General features: G+C 40.9%; 1 long non-coding RNA gene across 2 annotated transcripts in view; it reads right to left on the bottom strand.

Annotated features, from left to right (window-relative positions):
• Nucleotides 1–3,479: 3,479 nt before the first annotated feature.
• LOC133238766 (uncharacterized) overlaps nt 3,480–20,819 on the bottom strand; it is a 102,249-nt gene continuing 84,909 nt past the window's right edge. The window contains exons 4-5 of one of the 2 annotated variants that reach the window (XR_009733623.1): nt 20,688–20,753; nt 3,480–6,521 (exon numbers count right to left, since the gene is read on the bottom strand). This is a non-coding gene — a long non-coding RNA (uncharacterized LOC133238766). Of the gene's footprint in view, nt 20,754–20,819 lie in introns of both variants that reach the window. The other variant, XR_009733621.1, reaches the window with a different exon arrangement.

Raw genomic sequence — 20,819 nt, 5'->3', positions numbered from 1 at the left:
ATGTCCGACTCTGTGCAACCCCATAGACGGCAGCCCGCCAGGCTCCGCCATCGCTGGGATTCTCCAGGCAAGAACACTGGAGCGGGTTGCCATTTCCTTCTCCAATGCATGAAAGTGAAAGGTGAAAGTGAAGTCGCTCAGTCGTGTCCGACTCTAGCAACCCCATGGACTGCAGCCTACCAGGCTCCTCCGTCCATGGGATTTTCCAGGCAAGAGTACTGGAGTGGGGTGCCATTGCCTTCTCCGACTTACCCCTGTGGACCCCACTTAATTGACTTTCCATGTTCATTAAACCTTTACAAACCTTCCCCCATCTTCCTGCATAAAACATTCTCACCGTCAGGCCACCACTGTTTATTTTTACTGCAATTTGTTTTCTAATCTGTTTCCCATTATAAACCACATATTTCTTGAAACAAAGAACAATATTTTATTCACCTTTGTTTTCCTGATAACTAAAGCATTAGGTAATGCCTAATACAAAGAATATGCTTAATAAAGGCGTAAGGGAGGAAAGAAGAAAAGGGAAAGAGAGAAGAAGGAATATATGAATTTGGAAGGAGAAAAACACTGAGGCTAGAGATAAGTTGGATGTTCCTGTAACCAAAGGGCGAGGCAGGAATAAGCAGAAACGTGCCTGTAAGGCCCTTCCTTAAGCTTGTGTTCATGCCTAAGCTCTAGATCAGTATAGAATATTCCTTTACAACAATCAATCAGGAGACATGCACTCTTCTTCTTAGGTTTTAGCTATAGAGAAGGCAGGGTGGTTGGTACAGAAGGGGCTGACGTCAATGACGTGGTTCCTGGCTCTGTGGCCCAGCCTGAGCTCCCTAACCCCTCTGAATCTGAGTCAGGCTGTTAACATCTACTCTGTGACCCATGCTTAAGTGAGGTAACTGAACTGAAATATTGGTAAAATCTAAAGGGCACCGGAAATGGATGAGATCCTTGACTGTCGCCACTTGGTTTCCAGGCCTAACTTGCCCCAGGCCAAAGTGTATTCTGACTGTCATAGGCTGTCTCACCCACGTGCAGCAGAGGGTCTGTACTTTGCTTTTATGATACACTAGCTAGAGAATATCACATATACTCATACTTTTACCATATTTTCTTTTCCCAGTCTACAGTGTTGGGCTTATGAAAATCATCAGCTTAGTGTTCATCTCAGAGAGACTGTCCATCACTGCAGCAAGCCTGTCCTGGTCAAAGAGAGAAAGCCATCTCTCTCTACCTCACCAAGTTCAGAATTGGAGAAGAAAAGATGGAGGCAGGTTTGCTTAGTTCATAACTTCGTGGCTCTGGGCCTGGCACAAGTGAGTAAGGCAACTGTGCTAACATTTTCTAGAGTCCTAACTTAGTGTCCCCCCCCCCTCCCTGACTAAAATGTGAGAGAAGAAAACCTTCCCCTTTCATTTGCCTTACAGATACTTTTCTTTTCTTGGCTGAAGAGAGGCAAAAATGTCTTCTCTGAAGGTCAGTTCTGAAACATGAAAGGAAATTCTAGATGTAGCTTTCACTTTTCCATTTCTTACCAATCATCTCCCTCTCCCAAATTCACACACACCAAAACCAAAAGGATGCAAAGGAGCTATTTTGAAACCCAATTAAGCAATGGGGGTCTGACATGAAGTCTATTCTAGCTATTATTTCCTCCCACAGTTGGTAAGAGATAGCCTTACCTTTTCCTGAATTTTCTTAGATGTTAAGCAGAGCAGAAAAAAACCTACATATTCTTTTTGTTTCATAAAATTTCTCACCGTACCCCAAGTAGGATGTAGGATTTGTGTCATTCAGGGCATTTGAATGTCAAAGCTAAATGTGAAGATTATGGGCTGAATGTCATAAGATCTAAAAAGCTGAGGAGGAGAAGATAGAAAGAAATTACCACAGTGTCAGGAAGGCTTCTCTGGCAAGGAGAGTGGTTTTTGTTTGGGGGTGCTTTTTTTAAAAAATTGAGAGACAATTTCTTGTTATAATGAACCAGAAATAAAAGACTCCACTGAAACTGGGGAGGTTGACAGAATATGGTTGAACTTAATTAAATCTTCAAGGGAAGTGAGAGTCAATCAAACAAAGTCAATGAATGGAGAAGCCAGAGATTTGGGATAAACGTAAGGGTAACAGCATTTCATCATGGGTATGGTAAAGAATCTGCCTGCCAATGCAAGAGACATAGGAGATGCAGGTTCGATCCCTAGGTCGGGAAGATCCCTGGGCAGAGGAAGTGGCAACCCACTCCAGTATTCTTGCCTGGATAATCCCATGGATGGAGGAGCCTGGCAGACTAGTCTATGGGGTGGCAACGTGTCAGACACAACTGAGTGGCTGAGCACACAGCACACACGCACACCTCTGACCCCTCCTATCAGGGATTGGCCATTGTTTCTCAGCCCTTTCTCTTTTGAAGTATCAAAAAAAAAAAAAAAAAGGCTTTTCCCTCTTTTTTGCCCAAAAGTACCCCTTTGGACATGATGCAAAGCCAAGAGGAAATTTTAAAAATCTCATTCTAGGGTAGAAAGTGTACTTACCCAACCCAGTATACTGCTTTTGTGGTATAAATGTACATGGTAATAACTTTAATCAAATCAGAACTGCTACCATGTTAGATGACCCTGCAGCTGTGTCAATGTTCCTAAATTACTATATAAAACATCAACATGGGAGAATCCATTTTTTAACTCTAGGTTTTCTAAACATTTTAAAAAGGCTGTTAAACATGACATAGAATAGATCCATAGTTCAGGAACCTAGACATTAGAGAGGAACATTGATGGGCTCTTTCTGGGACTGTCTCCCCTAACAATCAAAGTCATATGGTGTTGTGGTTATGGGCATGGGCTCCAGAGCCACTCTGCCCAAAACAGCAGCTACAACCATAGTAGTGAAGGAGCATTCAAAATGTGCCACAGAGGAATGAATTTTACACTGTATTTATTTTAATTTAAAAATTCATATTCAACTCAGCTATTGGAAAACTTAAGTATGATTGAAATAACTCTGATATGTAAATCTACTTTTTCAGCTATAAATTGTATGAAATATAAGTGCAAATTAAGTATTTCTGATTAAAATTTAGCATCCAAGTCAAGATGTGCTATAAGAGCAAGTACAGTGCTTCCCTGGTGGTCTAGTGGTTAAGGAGGATCTGCCTTGCAAAGCAAAGGACATCAGTTTAACCCCTGGTCCAGAAAGATCCCACATGCCACTAAGCAACAAGCCCATGAGCCACACTACTGATCTCATGTGCTGCCAACTACGGAAGCCTGTGCCTGGAGCCAGTACTCCGCAATATGAGAAGCCACCGCAATGAAAAGCAGCCGCCACCTGCTGCAACTAGAGAAAGCCTGCGTGCAGCAACAGACCCACCACAGCCAAAAAACAAATAAATAAATTTTTTTTAAATAAAACATATACCATATTTAGAAAACAGTACAAAAAATGTGAAATTTGTATTAATTTTACAGTGATTACATGGTGAAGTGTTAATACATGGGATATACTCAGTTAAATCAAACACATTAAAATTTACTTCATTTCTTTCTTTTTACTTTTTTAATGTAAGTACTAGAAAATTAAAATTACATGTGTCTCATATTATATCTCTACTGGCTAGCACTTTTCTGGAGCATGGACATAAGTTTAAATTTCATTTCTTCCACTTTCTATCTATGAAATGAGCTCAAATGTGCTTCAGGACCATTTATGAAAAATAGGCTGCTAACTGCTACACAGAAATGATATGAGATGCAAGTGAATTAACATATGTAATACACTTAGAATAGCTCAGGACACATGGTGTGCTTAATATATAGTAACAATTGTTCCTATTATTATGCCTATAGTTGTTACAGTGGTGAGAGAAGAAAAAAACTGGGAGGAGACTATAAAATATCATGAAGAAAGTCTTTTCCTGTGTCTTATGAAAGCCTTGTATAAAATGTCCATTTGGATCTGGGTGAAAAATGCCCATGGCCCGGATGTCATAGTGTCCAGCTGCACATTAGGACCTGAGGACATCCTCTCCTAGGCTATGGGTTATGATGTTCTCTGTCTCTTGTCTACTTCCCCACCGGATGCCAAAAGACAACAAATCAAAGTGTCCTGATAAAACTTAGAGAGGGATATTAGAAAAAATGTGTCACTAAACTAGGAGTGTGAAGGCACTTTGCCACTTAATCACTCTGCCACTAAATTAGCCATCTATCTTTCAGAAAGACATTAATTTCTCTGGGCTCTGTTTCCCCATAAATTTAATAGGGATAATACAAAGTGTTATTATGAGGATTAAATAAGATAGTAAGATTGAGAGAGCTCTATAAACTACAGAGTATTGTGCCAATATCAATTTATTTTTACTTTCATAATCATTACTGCAGAATTAGCCTTTCTCTTAGACAAAACAAATAGTTGCTTCTCTGGGATTATTTCTAAGGATCCTGAAGACCTACCCATCTTCCAAATTACCCCTAAACTGATTTGTGATAAAATGGTCAAACCCTTTGCCATACAATTTCCAATACTATTTTGGGAAAAGAAAATGAAAAGTTATCCAGTTTAGGAATAAACTAATGAGTCACAAAACCATCAGCTATTAACACCAAGGCTCTTTATAGCTATCAAGTCACCCTGCAAGATTTTGAGGAAATGGGCCACAAATCATATCTCTTTTCACTTATTACTTCTCTCATTCATTCAACAAATATATATGGAGTGTCTACTATGTATGAGACAAGGTCCCTGCCCTGGAGAAGCTCATATTCTAGCTAGGGGAGAGGAGCAATAAACATAATAGATTTGTAACTGAGACAGTATAAATATCAAATATATGTAAGTGAGATAGAATGTGTGTGTGCCGTATTCAGTCATGTCCGACTCTTAACAAAACTATGGACTGTAGCCTGCCAGGCTCCTCTGTCCATGGGATTTTCCAGGCAAGAATACTGAAGCAGGTTACCATGTCCTACTCCAAGGATCTTCCCAATCCAGGGATCAAATCTATGTCTCTTGCATTTCCTGCATTGGCAGGCAGATTCTTTACCACTGCACCACCCGGAAAGCCCCCAAGTGAGATAGAATACTTCTACGAAACACCAGGGAAGAATAATGGGGCCCAGGGATGCAGCAGAAGTGAGTGATGGCATGTTTCCATACATTCATGTGGAAAAACCTGAACGAAACTTTTTGGCCAACCCAATAAACTGGGTGACCAGTTTGTCTCCTTGAGAAGGTAAAATTTAAGCAAAGACATGAAAGAGTTGACCACATAGATCTCTGGGGAACAGCATTCCAGAAAGAGAAAGCTCGTGTGAAGGTTCTAGGGCAGGAGCACACACATGAGTTCAAGAGTCAGTGAGGAGCCCGTCTAATAGTTATCACTCTTGTTGCTTATTTATACTGTGACAATATGCATATGACATAATATTTATCATTTTATCCATTTGTAAGTCTGCAATTCAGAGCAAGAAGCAGGGAGGTAAATCAAGGTGAGGTCAGAGATGTATGTTGAGAGTGAGATAGATCATGCAGAGCCTTACAGGTAGAAGGACCATATAATTTATTGTCCAGACAGGAACCCATGTAAGAGTAAAAAAGGTGTTACTAATAATTATACCGGAGCAAAAATCACAAACCAGACAAAACAGGATGCTTGGTAGCCCAACTGTTAAGCTGCTGTCTGGTCTCAGGCTTTTATTTTGAAGCAAATGGGAAATCACATCTAGAGAAGTTATATCCTACATTCAGAAACCACACCAAGTGTTTAGAGAGAGAAACTCTCAAAAAAGAGGAAGTCAGAAACAGAAAAATACTGTATATGTGAATCTAGAAACATGGTACAAATGAATGGATTTCCAGAGCAGGAATATAGACTCAGAAATAGAGAACAGACATGTGGTCACAAGAGGGAAGGGGAGAATGGGCCCGACTGGGGGGATAGGATTGACATATATATATTTGGGGCTTCCCAGGAGGTGCTATTGCCATGTATAAAATACAGCGCTGGTGGGAAGTTGCTGTATAACACAGGGAGCTCAGCCTGGTGCTCTGTGATGACCTAGAGGGGTGGGAGAGAGGCCCAAGAAGGAGGGGATATGTGTATACATATAGCTGATTCACTTCATTGTACAGAAGAAATTAACATAAGATTGTACAGCAATTATACTCCAATAGAAATAAAAAGAAAGGTATTGTAATTAGCCTCCAATTAAAATAAATAAATTTATATTTTAAAAAAAGAAATAAAAAGAAAGGGGTATATGTAAGAAAGCAGTGTGCCCTGAAGTTGAAACTGGGTGATAATTTGTAATTTAGATGAAAAACAGTCTTGAGAAACTTAACACTTAGCCAATTCCAACTCCAAAAGCCTCTGCTTTTCCTGTCAATACTGATCGTGTGCCAGGTTTCCTCCAGATGTGAGTGGGAAGACACTGCTTGACACAGTTGGCAAATGACTCCTCAGAGCAGGAAGGGTGAGCCTGCAGGCTGCAGCAAATGTGGAAGAAGGCGATGCCTGCTAGACAGCCCTCTGAAAGAGGAACAAGAAGAAATAGTAGACGGGCAGAGGAAATCATTGTTTACTCTTTCTTAGACTATTTCCTCACTGCTATCATGGTCAACCCTCCTCAAAGAACCATCTTATTTAATATTACATTTTAGGTCCTCCACTTCTGTTCCACCCAGAGAAGTTTAGAACTCTCCCCCAGTCTAATGGCCATCCCTCTTGTTGCATATTTTTACTGTGATAAAATGTGTATGACATAATATTTATCATTTTAACCATTTCTAAGCCTATAATTCAACAGCATTAAATACACTCACAATTTTATGTGTCACCACTACTTATAACCAAAATATTTTCATCACCTGAACTCCCATTGCTTTCTTTTCTTTTGGCTGCCTCAGGTCTTAGCTGTGGCACACAACATCTTTATTGAGTCACAAAGGATCTTCTCATTGCAGTGCATGGGCTTTCTAGTTGTGGTGCATGGGCTTAGTCACTCATGGCATATGGGATCTTCGTTCCATGACCAAGAATCAAACTGGCATCCCCTGCATTACAAGCTGGATTCTTAGCCACTGGACCACCAGGGAAGTCCTGCCTTTTTATTTTTGATGTTTATTCTAAATTCATGATTGTTGTTGTTGTTGTTATTGAGTCACCAAGTCATGTCCAACTCTTTGCGACTCCAAGGACTGCAACACGCCAGGCTTCCCTGTCTGTCACCATCTCCCAAATGGTGTGAGTTCATGTCCATTGAACCAGTGATGCCATTCAACCATCTGTCCTCTGTCACCCTCTCTCCTTCTGCCTTCAATCTTTCCCTGCATCAGGGTCTTTTCCAAGGAGCTGGCTCTTTGCATCAGGTGGCCAAAATATTGGAACTTCAGCTTCAGCGTCAGTCTTACAATGAATATTCAGGATTGATTTCCTTTTGGATTGACTGGCTTGCTCTCCTTGCTGTCCAAGGGACTCTTAAGAGTCTTCTCCAGCACCACAGTTCAAAAACATCAATTCTTCAGCTCTCCACCTTCTTTATGGTCCAACTCTCACATCTGTACCCATGAATTACAAACCCACAAACCCATGATTATCTCTCACTTAAATCCCAGTGATGATGAAGATCACATGGCTGACAAACTCATACTTCTGAAGGCCAAGTGTTCAGGTTCTAGGGCAGCTCAATGTTACTGAATGTTGTATTTGTATGTGTATTAGTCACTTCAGTTGTGTCCGACTCTTTGTGACCTATGGATTGTAGCCCACCAGGTTCCACTGTCTATGGAGTTTTCCTGGCAAGAATATTGGAGTGGGTTGCCATGCCCTCCTCCAGGGGACCTTCCCAAACCAGGGATCAAACCTGCATCTCCTGCATTGACAGGTGGATTCTTTGCCACTAGCGCCACCTGGGAGCCTGTTACGGAATGTTACTCAGTGTTAAATCTTCACTCCGTTTTCTAAAAGCATCCCATGTGCTCTCAGTTGTGCCCAGTTTACAAGCAAGCAAAGAGAAAGAAAAACACGCCACAGCTCCCACCTTCCCCAGCCTCCACAATGCATAAGGAGAGCCATATGACACAATATTTACGAAGCAAAAGCTGTGGGGAGGACCTCACAGCAGAGCTTGTGAACAAGTGGGAGGGGAGGCACACTCATGCCTTTCCCCATCCACTTCTACTGCTTCAAATAGGACACTAACACGGAATTGAAAGAGCCATTTTGTGGCCATAAGGTGACAAGCACACTCTATGTGTGACTAAGTAGAAAAAAAAAGACATGCCTTAAGTCCCATATGGCTTTGCAAAGCTGCTACACCAGCCCTGGGTGGTTCACTAGCAGACATAAAAATAAAGCTTTGGATTAAATGTCTGTTTAAGTCAATGTTGTTTTATTTTTTGTTTATTCAAGTCTCTGTGCCTTTCAATTGAATACAAAAAAAAAAAAAACTTCTTTCTCATGGGATCATTGTTGCTTTAATATAGTCTGTGCCAACCAATAGCAAAGTGGACCACACTCTCCAGTTGTATCCTGACCATTTCTAATAGGCAGTATTGTTTTTCTACAAAAAAATGTACACAGATAAAGATGCTAATCACACCTCTTGAAAATGAGTAAACTAGCCACATAAATTACCTCCCTTTAAAAAAATTTTTCAAAAGATTTTCTTTAATATCATAAGGTATTTTCATGGATAAATGGGCTTGTAAACACATACCTATCTTTCGACAAGATTATTTCCTAACCCTCCCCCAACACTCCCACATCAAGGTGAACATGAGATTGAAGAAATGAACGCAGGAAATGGAGCAGAGAGGGGAAAGAGTGGATACAAAGGATGGAATATAACACTGTGTTTAGTTATTCTCCTGTGTCACACAAAGCTGCCAGAGGGTCCCTTCAACCTAGCTTCCTACCAGCATCCCCACCCCACCCACACACGCAGACACACCAGCACACACAACTGCTCTACTTCCAAATGTCTGAGCCTCAGTCAGTTAGTTTTTGTATCTTCCCTAGAAACCTCCTTAATCCTTTTCTTTCCAGAAAATGTTAAATGCTCTAGAACTGGTTAGTGACCTGAAGAGAGGCAGGATTTGAGGGTGTTACAGAAATTAAATGAATAGTCTTTTTTAGGCTTCAGAGATAAAGCAGAGCAGGTCTCTGACCTTGCTTCTAACCCGCCTGCTGAGAGTGCAAGACTTGCAACACCTTAAATAAGATGGGAGAGGAATCTTGAGATTGTTGAGGCCCTGAAGGGGGCCTGGTCAGCCAAGCCCCACACTTAGCAACATTCCAAGTTTTATAAGACAAAACAAACAGTATTAACATGAAACCAGGCTTGCAATTTGGTCACAGATTGATGATGGTATCAGTTTGCTTCTGTCCTGGGATTATAAACAGGAACCCTGAACTGCAATCTTTGAAGTCTCACCCACGGAGCAGACTTGCTGCCTGAGACCCTTTACCAACTGGGGTTCCAGGTGTGCTGTGACTCTGGGACATCCCAGCACTGATTAAGCCTGGATGTTGGTCAAAACCCAATTTGGTGATGTATTCTCTGCTCTTTCTATTTTTCTTTTCTTTTAATGTTAATATGTTGAAAGTAAGCAGATAATTCTCTAATAAATATCTATATTATTTATTTTTATATAACAAGTGGCTTATTTTGTTAATAAATCCTTTGAACCTGAGACAAAAGTGAAAACTTTTGGCAAAACAAAGGGTGAAAAGAAAAAATCATCAAAATTTCTTCATATTCACACTTGAGTGATTGTAATCTCACCCAGGCTTCAAGAAAAAAAAATGAGATACATGAAAGATAACAGAAAAAAATGAGAAAATGTCATAAATAAGTCCCTGTTTGCTTTATTTTTCCCTTTTAACCAGATGCCACAGTTTTTCTTTAACAGCCAAATATCTTCTCAACATACTCAAGATACCTAGCAAAAGCAAAGTCACTCAGTCGTGTCCGACTCTTTGTGACCCCATGGACGGTAGCCTATGAGGTTCCTCCATCCATGGAATTTTCCAGGCAAGAGTACTGGAGTGGGTTGCTGTTTCCTTCTTCAGGGGATCTTCCCGACCCACGGATTGAACCCAGGTCTCCAGCATTGCAAGCAGATGATTTTACTCTCAGAGCCACCAGGGAAGCTTAATGATACCTAGTGCTTCTTAATTAAGCATAGAAAAAAGGAAGTGACACGATTCTTCTCCTATGATAGACTAGGGTACATTATAGGAAGTATAGAAACTTCATCAAATAAATTAAATTTAATTAATTTCTACCATTCTATGCCTATTAAATTAGTAACATTTATTTATGGAAACTCTGATAAACTTGCAGGACATCTTAGAAAGCAATTTGTTAATACATATTGAGTCAAAAAATAGTTATGACTTTGACTTAACAATTGCACTTGTGATGTATCTTGCGAAATAATTCAAAAAAAGATTCCACATCAGAGTTACATATGATGAAAACTTGAAGATGCTCATTTCAGAGTTACTTAGGATTGCAAAAGAAAAAAAAAAGGGAACAAGCCTAATGCAATAAATATTAATAACAATGTGCTAGCCTGTATACGAAGCAGTAGAGATACAGTTCAAAGAAAAATTCCATGCCCACATTGGGTTTATGCACTAGTGGGACAAACAAATAAAAATATGTGTCAAGTAGTGATCACATCAATGAAAAACAAATGAAGTAAAGAAAATGATTGAGCTTCTAAATGATGGAGCCAGACATTAAACTCAGGTCATGTGAGTTATGTTTTACCAACTTTTTGTTTTGTTATGTTTTATCAAAGTCAATGCTATACCAAATTGCCTCAAAGCAGACCCAGGAAAGTCATTCAAATCTGCTGCTCTAAATTCTCCCATGAAGAACAAGGAAGGAAATCATATTAGAGAAGGTATGAAGGAGACAGAATTTCAGGACCTCAAGGTGTCTCGAGGGCAGGTGTCTTTGTAAAGCCATGGGAGAGAGTTGTCTGTAACCAGCTCACAGGACAAGGCTGAGGCAGTGAGGGGGTTTCCCTTCAGCCTCTTCCCTGATCCCTGAGTATGGTTGAGACCAAGACCATGGCCCTGCTGCTGCTGCTGCTGCTAAGTCACTTCAGTCATGTCCGACTCTGTGCAACCCCAGAGATGGCAGCCCACCAGGCTTCCCTGTCCCTGGGATTCTCCAGGCAAGAACACTAGAGTGGGTTGCCATCTCCTTCTCCAATGCATGAAAGTGAAAAGTGAAAGTGGAGTCACTCAGTCGTGTCCGACTCTTAGCGACCCCATGGACTGCAGCCCACCAGGCTCCTCCGTCCATAAGATTTTCCAGGCAAGAGTACTGGAGTGGGGTGCCATTGTCTTCTCCGAGACCATGGCCCTACTTCCACATAAAACTTGCTTCAGGAGTCCTTTTATAATATCTTATTCGATGAGAACTCTGAGAACCAGAATCTGAAGTGTCACCAGATTGGGAGGTGCCATTTATGCACAAAAGACTCAAATTCTATGTTTTCTCAGATGTTCTTCCTCTGCCCTTTGTATATGAGGGCCTATGAACCCCAAAATGTCATTAAAAAAAAAAAAAAACAGTGAAGATTTTCCAAAGCAGATGTTCCTGACTTTCCAGCGAATTATCTATGAAGACAAAGATAGATGTGAAGATTTACAAAGAAAAAAGAAAAATCTTACACCACCATCAGTCAACCTATTAGCCTAACGTGAAAAGCTGATGGTAATTGCTTGGTAAGTGCAATCAGTAGCCTTAATATACCTTGCTACACAAAACCTGTCCACCTAAAACCAAAAAGTGTGGAGACACTTTGTCCCTTCTGCAATGTTGCCCCTCTGGATTAGAGAAATTGAGTCTGTGCCAAGTAGAAAACTGAGATCAAACCCTTCTCTGCATGCATATTGATATTTTAGTGGCCAAAGTGTTATCTGTTCTCATCCTCCTTCTTTCAACATACATTCAGGAATTACAACATCTAGAAAACATCAAGGAAAATTTTGGGTGAGGGTAGGGGTGCTGTGGCAATATTCCATTCCATTAGTGGTCTAGGGAATTTTACATTCTCACTATAACCCGCTGTGTAGGTGGGTAGAGTCAGGTAGAGCCCTAGCAAACAATCCTTACTAGGGATTGGGGTTTCCTTGTAATCCAGCGTTCAGCATCTAAAATAAATAGTCAGTACACCTGCAACTAATATAACGTTATATGTCAACTATATCTGAATTTAAAAAATAATAAATGAATAAAATAAACAGTAGGACAAGATTCAGATCAATTAGAAGTGAAAGTGAAAGTCGCTCAGTCATGTCTGACTCTTTGCTACTCCATGGACTGTACAATCCATGGAAGGCCAGAATACTGGAGTGGGTAGCCTTTCCCTTCTCCAGGGGATCTTCCCAGCCCAGGGATTGAACCCAGGTATCCCACATTGCAGGCGGATTCTCTACCAGCTGAGCCACAAGGGAAGCCTGATCAATTAGAAGCCACACAATGGACTGCAGCCTGCCAGGCTCCTCTGTCCATGGGATTCTCCCTACAAGAAAACTGTCGTGGGTGACTATGCCCTCCTCCAGAGGATCTTTCTGACACAGGGATCGAACCCACGTCTCCTGCATTGCTGGTGGATTCTTACCTCTGAGCCACCAGGTAAGCCTCTATATACCTTCAGCACCTTCCAAAGCAGATGTGGAATGCCTGCAGCCTCGGTCCCTTCCACTCTGCTATTAGACTGATCATCAGTCTAACAGATCATCTGTCTAATCAGATCTAATGATCATTCTAATAGCAGAGTGGACAGAGAATGAGGCTGAGGGCAGTCCATGTATGCTTTGGAAGGTGCTGCTGGTGTATATCAATAACCTCATATATGCAGATGACACCACCCTTATGGCAGAAAGTGAAGAAGAACTAAAGAGCCTCTTGATGAAAGTGAGAGACCAGAGTGAAAAACTTGGCTTAAAGTTCAATATTCAGAAAACTAAGATCATGGCATCTGGTCCCATACCTTCATGGGAAATAGATGGGGAAACAGTGGAAACAGTGGCTGACTATTTTGGGGGGCTCCAAAATCACTGCAGATGGTGATTGCAGCCATGAAATTAAAAGACACTTGCTCCTTGGAAGGAAAGTTATGACCAATCTAGACAGTGTATTAAAAAGCAGAGACATTACTTTGTCAACAAAGGTCCCTCTAGTCAAGGCTATGGTTTTTCCAGTAGTCATGTATGCATGTGAGAGTTGGACTATAAAGAAAGCTGAGTGCTGAAAAACTGAACTATGGTGAAATTGAACTTTTGAACTGTGGTGTTGGAGAAGACTCTTGAGAGTCCCTTGGACTGCAAGGAGATCCAACCAGTCCATTCTAAAGGAGATCAGTCCTGGTTGTTCACTGGAAGGACTGATGTTGAAGCTGAAAATCCAATACTTTGGCCACCTGATGCGAAGAGTCGACTCATTTGAAAAGACCCTGATGCTAGGAGGGATTGGGGGCAGGAGGAGGAGGGGACGACAGAGGATGAGACAGTTGGATGGCATCACGGACTCAATGGCCATGAGTTTGGGTAAACTCCGGGAGTTGGTGATGAACAGGGAGGCCTGAAGTGCTGCAGTTCATGGGGTCACAAAGAGTCGGACACGACTGAGCGACTGAACTGAACTGAACTGAAGGTGCATAGAGGCTTACTTGGTGGCTCAGAGGTAAAGAATCCACCAGAAATGCAGGAGATGTGGGTTCGATCCCTGCGTCAGAAAGATCCTCTGGAGGAGGGCATGGTAACCCACTCCAGTTTTCTTTCAGGGAGAATCCCATGGACAGAGGAGCTCGGCAGGCTGCAGTCCATGGAATCCGCAAAGATTTGGACACGACAGAGAAAGTAAGCACAGCACAGCACAGGAGGTATATAGAAAGAACTCTTTCTTACAAGAAAAGTAAAACAACCTGGCCTGAGGTCTAATAAAACATCTTGCAGAGCAAAGCAAAAGAGACCTTGTTATATTTTGGAACTAGATAGACTTGCGCTTGCATACTCATTATGAACATTGTAGAAGCTGCAGAATTGTTCACTTTAAACTGGTTAATTTTATGTTACATGAATTTCACCTCCATTTTTTAAAAGGAGTGAGAAAACATCTGGTAGCAATTTACCTGGACTCTAAGAAAATGCCTTGTCCTCACAGACTTAATGACATAGGACTTATGAAACAAGAAGCAAGAGAACAATGCAATACTGCAAAGCAATTATCTTTCAATTAAAAATAAATACTTTTTTTTTAAAAATGAAGGGAAATATATAAATATTCATCCTAAAAAAAAGATGTTTAAAAAGGAGAAAGCAAACATAGAAGAAGTATAATATGAAAATAAAATTAATTGTACCAAATCCAAATATATCAATTATCTCAACACATGTAAATCAAACTTGTCAGTTAAAAGAGAATATCAGGTTGGATTACAACACAATCCAACTTCTGTGCTTCTTACAAAAGACACACCTACAGCATGAAAATAATGAAAAGTTGAAAAGAATGAGAAGTGATACGTCAAATGCTAAGAGACAGCCAGTATAGATAAATTAAAATCAGTCAAAGAAGACTTTAAGACAAATAACATCATTAAACAGAGTTTCTATACAATGATTAAAAATTAAAGTAACTAAAGCAACATAACAATTCTAAACATGTAGATGTATTATTAAATAGGTAGACTCAGTAGACATAAACAAAAGTCAAAAGACCTGCAGAAATAAACTGAAAAATCACCATGATGGTGGGAGATTATAGCACATGTTTTTTTCAATAAATTATGATTCAAGCAACCAAAACAATTCAGCAAAAATATAGAAGTGCTGAATAACACAATTAACAACTTTCATCTGATGGGACATTTAGAAATGTTTATTATATATTTAATAAGGCTATAAGAGATGTCTCAACCTATTTTAAAGAATAGTTGTCACATGAATCTAATTTATTCCTCAAACTCAAAGAATCTAGCTGTGAATGCAGGGGAAAGGGGGTTCAATCTTAAGTGAACGGAAACAAATATTCTGTCATGTAATACTACAAGAAATAGAAATTAAAATGTGCAATAGAAAAAAAAAAGTTTAAAGGCTATATACTCTTGCCCTTCTGAATCTATGAAGAGTTTATCTCCTAGGTACTTTTTTAACCTCAGGAATAATACATAATGCAGTTTCGTATTCTGATGTTTTTAACCTAATATTACATCATAGGCATTTTGTCATGCCATTGTTCTCGTCTTTTTCTTAGAAACAGATCCCCAGCCCTAAAGTTTCTCCCTCCTTTGGCCAGAAATCAAAAGCCTCTAAAAATAAACTCACATCAATAAGACACCTGCAGACCAACACACCCAGAAAATCAGAATCCCTTTTAGACTCAGTCTGGGTCAACCTCCTGCACAATACATTCTAATTCCTGCCACAGCCAAATGCATTTCCTTTTGTTAAAATCTCAGTTGTGGTGAAATAAAAGCTAACTTCTGTTCCCTCAGTCAACTGGAGGTTTAGAATCAAACTACCCACAGATTTTCTTTTTCTGGAATATTGTCAATACCACCGCGTTTCCCACCGCAGAAACCCACAACCATTGTTTCTTTCTAGTTTTTCGATGAGCAAGTGGTTCTGCCTGAGCTTTTTCAAGAAAAATTCACACAAGCCTTACCTCATTGCAATCTATTTCCACAACAAACTAGTCCTTGAGTCAAAGTTGCAGGGATGACTGTTAGTCTTCTTAGGGTAGAAAGATACAGCAAGTAAATTTCTTCATGTATTAACATGATAAGAAGAAGATTTAAAAGGTAACAAGGAAAAGTGCCCCTGGCCACTTTCACTTAGAAACTGGAGCGGCCCTTGCTGTCACCTGGGTGCTAAGCCCCTGGAAAGAAAAGGCACTATTGAGTTTTCTCTTTCCTTTTTCAGTCAAATCTGAATAGTTTTTCTACCCATTTGAGAAATCAGCCAAAGATATTTTAGGTAGAGGGAAATGAAAGCGAAAAGGTCTTCCTTTGTTTCCTGATTTCAAGGAATTCACACCTGGAGTAGTGAGTCTCCAAGTGTGGCCCTTGGCCTGGCAACATCTACATCACCTGGAAACTTGTTAGAAATGCAAATTCTTGGGCCTCAAGCCAGATCAAATAAACCTGAAACTCTGAGGGGTGACATGAGCAGGCTGTGTCTGAACAAGCTCTCCAGGGTGACTCTGATGTACAATAAATTTTGAAAACCATTACTCAGACCATTCCTGTCTAACCGTCTGCCAGGTGGGCCAATAAATTCCTATAGCCTTGGGTGAGGTTCAGGTTGCAGTTTTAACCAGACTGCCATGTAGAGAGATGAATGAGCAGATAAATCCTGCCAGAGAAGCAGGGCAGTGGAAGTGACTGGAAGAGATATTAGTAGAAGCACAGTCACATTAGTACCCCACTGAGGCTCTTGGAGCAGGCATGGGCAGGTCTACTATGGAATCTAGATAATCTCTCAGCTCCAGGGCTGGTAGCAAATAAAGTAGTAATATCTTGGTTCCCCTAGGACCACTCCCAACACCAGCAGTGGAGCTTTCATGCAATGATGTCTAACACAGTATCAGCTCAGGTATAAGGTACAAGAAGATCTGACAGACCACATGAAGGATAGGAAATTAGCATTGGGAGGGGGTGGTCACCAGGCTGACACCTGGAAGAAGCAGAAGACCTACAAATCAGCTCTTATTTATTCATTTATCTATGCACTCATTCAAAATATGTTCATTGAGCATCTGTGTGCTCAAACACATTTTAAGTAGCTGAACTGCTATAGTATTTGCATATAGCCATTTTTTGTCATATAGTCATTTTTAAAAATTTAAGTAGCTAAACTGTTATAGTGACCTCTCCATTCTTCAGAAATTTCTTGGAGGCAATTATGGTTCTTTTAGAGAGTGCTAAACTAGATACATATTTTTTTAATTTATTTATTTGGCTGCACCGGGTCTTATTTGCAGCATGTGGGATCTTTTTTTAGTTGTGGCACATGAATTCTTAGTTACAGCATGTGGCATCTAGTACCCTGACCAGGGATTGAATCCCGGCCCCCTGCTTTGGGAGCACAGAGTCTAAGCCACTGGACCCCAGGGAAGTCCCATGACCTAGGCATATTTTAACATTGCTTTTGAGTGAATTCTATCAACTGTAATGAATTCAATGAATCTAATGAATGCAATGAGGTTATATTATTATATAAGCTGAGTTATGCTGCTAGGCATTGAGTACTAGCACTTGGATTGTCATAGCACTATGGATCTTGACATTTGGGCCACATATATGTACATTATCTGGAATTAAAATCCCTATTAAAAAAATAATATCACATCTGGGAGGAACTGAGCTTTTCTTGGCCACTATAGTGATCATGCCTCAGGGTTATGAATACAGACCCCTCACGGTAAGAGCCTCTATGCCAATTTAAAAGTAAGCAGTTATTTTCCCATCCTGAGTAGATGACCCTGGGAAAACCAGATGAACAAGTAAGTTTGAGGGTAGCGGTCTCGCAGTGGCATTATCTTGAAAGAGATAAATGTAAATTTAGCCACTTTACTAGTGTGATATCTGTCTTTAAGAATTAGAGAGGACATGATGTACTGAGTTATGCTAAGATCTGAGAAGGAAGATATCCTGAAAAAGAAAAAAAAAAAAAGCTGGTGTGTAGCCAAGTTTCCCTGGAGGAATAAATGGCAACCCACTCCAGTATTGTTGCCTGAAGAATTTCATGGACAGAGGAGCCTGGTGGGCTACAGTCCATGGGGTCACAAAGAGTTGACATGACTGAGCATGGACAGAAGCTTCAGCCAAGTTTCAGGTAAACCTGACCTTTCTTAAGGAAATTGGAGAATGGACAATGAAGTGATTAAAGGGATTTGATCTTCTAGGAGGGCCTTTGAACTCCCAAAGGAGTTATACTCCTTAGTCTTGGGGGCTTACCATTAAATATAGAAGATATATCATCTTACATTATAGAGATAAACCTGTTTGGAGAATATAACACCCAGAAGTGAGGCCTCTAAGCTCTCACAGAATGTGTGCTGTGCTAGTTGGCCCAGCCCCAAACAGATCAAGGCCTGGGTAAGTGAGGTTCAGTGTGAGGAGTTTTTGATAGATCTTCTGGATAGCAGTCACTCAATCTACTGGATTATGAAGAGTCACACTTATTAGCTGCTAAGATACTGAAGTTCCGTCCTGAAAAGAAACACATTACTTAATATTTCTGTGCCCCTAAGAGTGTCTGGAAGGCTTTACCTATGCCATTATCCCGCTTTTAATTGGCTGTTTTCCTCCACAAGACTGAACTTCATGAATACTCCAGCCTCACAGCTATAAAAGCCCAATGGGTGAAAATGGACAGTGGGCACATATTGTCATCATATAAGGCTAGAGCAATACTATCATGGTTTGAACTTCCATCCTTCTTCTTCATGAGGAGCTCAGCAATCCCAGCAGGATTAGTTGAGGCACACAAATCTGTTTTAAGATTAAACATTCTTATCTATATAATCCCAGGAGAGCCCTTCTTCTGGTTCCAAGAATAAACACTGCACATAATCAAAGGCACAGCCACAATCTAAAGTGAGGGTAAGTCTACATCCTGTTGTGAGAAGACCTCTCCCTTGAGTAATAATATGACTTGTTAATACCCAGATACCTATAAAACAAGAAGGGTGGCTGACTGTGACAATAGATAATACTGATAACAGTGAATCTGGTGAAGCTCCAGAGCATGGAGTGCTAGGAGATGAACTTGGCATAGGGTTTTAGCCAGGATGTCGAAGTTCAAAAAGAAGTCATATAATAGATGAAAGTTCATCCACATGGAGTGCTACATGTATGATCTCAGAGGGATGGACCCTGTAGTGTGCGAATGGGCTCAGTAGGTGGCTGACCCCAACGAACAGGATGGATATAGAAAGTATTTCCAATGGCTTGAAATCCCACTTTACATGGGATCTATAGTTACAAACTAGTATCCAAAGCCATGGTCTTAAGAACGTTGAAAGGAAGGATGAGTAGGCCTGAACCTGACCATTTATCTCATTCCTTCTTAAGAACAGAACGTTTCTTATCTGGGATGTACTTTATGGAGCTACCAGATCTCCAGGAACACAGACTCTAGGGATGAAGCTACTGTCTGATGAGTATTAAAGGGAAATTTCTTCTCTACCCCAACCTCCACAACTTTCATTGACTCTCTATTCCCTTTCTCTGGACTCATCCCTGCTAGGGTACCAGGTGAAGCTGTCTGGGAGGTGTGGCCTTGAGCATTATTATATGTCCAGGTTAGTAGAACAAACAGAGAAGGCAATGGCACCCCACTCCAGTGCTCTTGCCTGGAAAATCCCATGGATGGAGGAGCCTGGTGGGCTGCAGTCCATGGGGTCGCTAAGAGTTGGACACGACTGAGCGACTTCACTTTCACTTTTCACTTTCATGCATTGGAGAAGGAAATGGCAACCCACTCCAGTGTTCTTGCCTGGAGAATCCCAGGGACGAGGGAACCTGGTGGGCTGCCATCTCTGGGGTCACACAGAGTCGGACACAACTGAAGCGACTTAGCAGTGGCTGCAGCAACAGTAGGACAAAAATGATCTTCACCAGTTCACATTAGCCTACTTGACCTGCATGGCTCCTGAGATTGTTTATTCATATCTCCCTAGAAGAGGGTACAACTTCATACCAAATCTTAGAAAAGTAGACCTAACTCACTATCATACTACACGCCTCATCATTCTCTTCCAGTCCATCCCGAGAATGGTTGTAGACCTTGTATGACTGGGAAAGTGCCTTCATGAAGTCCAGTGAGACAGCCAGGGATCCTGCACAGTTTGCTCTCCAGTTTCTTGTGCCATGGTATAACACTTTTCAGTCTCCTCTTTCAGGTAGGATAACAGAAATGCCACTCATCAAAATGTCAGTGCCTGTATCTTTATTGATATTCAAAGCTGAATTGGCAGCCATATCTTCTTCCTAGGATTGTAGAAGTCAGATCTGTAGGCACAAGATAAGCAACTCTATCCTTGACCTTTGAATTGGCTACAAAGCCACCAACCAGACCCAGTAGCCCAAAGAATGACATTTATTAGGCAAAACTGCTGTTGTGCAAGATCCCCTTTTATAGAAAGGTTGCTGTTGTTCAGTTGCTAAGTCGTGTCCAACTAAGTTTGTGACCCCATGGATTGCAGCACACCAGGCTCCTCTGTCCTTTGCTATCTCCCAGAGTTTGTTCCAATTCATGTCTTTTGAGTCAAAAAGGTGGGTGTCCATTATACTCGGCCCCACATGATATTCTGGGAACCTAAATGCAATGGCAGGGTAAAACTGTGGATTTCAGGATGTTATGCATGAATCTGAAACAGAGAGACCCAAAAGACACGATAGCAAGATAAACTCAAATCAAAGCTAAGAAAACATTTCAGACAGTCAGTATGAAGAACTACACTGAGAAGGAGCCCAGGTTTGAGGCAACAGAAAGGCCATAAAGGAAAAACACATATGAGCCCAAATGGTTTCAAGTGGAGAGAGGAAAAGTGAGCCTGGAAGAAGACAGTGGCCTGAGTTCATAGAACCCCTGTGGCCTTGGATTTGATAGGAAAGAGTCCAGTGAAGTGACCAATCCTGCTTACAAAAGGCCTGTGTACCTCAGGTCTTTCGGAGCCACTTGGCACTAGGTGTGCTTCTGAAACTGTTGTTACATCCCTTTGACACTGCAGGAAAAAAAAAAAAAAAAACTTTAGATGGAAGAGGTATTATTTTTTTTTAAGAAATTATAT

Source organism: Bos javanicus, chromosome 3 (genome assembly GCF_032452875.1).
Source record: "Bos javanicus breed banteng chromosome 3, ARS-OSU_banteng_1.0, whole genome shotgun sequence".
In the NCBI taxonomy this organism is placed as follows: Eukaryota; Metazoa; Chordata; class Mammalia; order Artiodactyla; family Bovidae; genus Bos; species Bos javanicus.
Note: the sequence above shows the minus strand (reverse complement) of the source record. Positions and strands in the feature narration are given on the sequence as shown.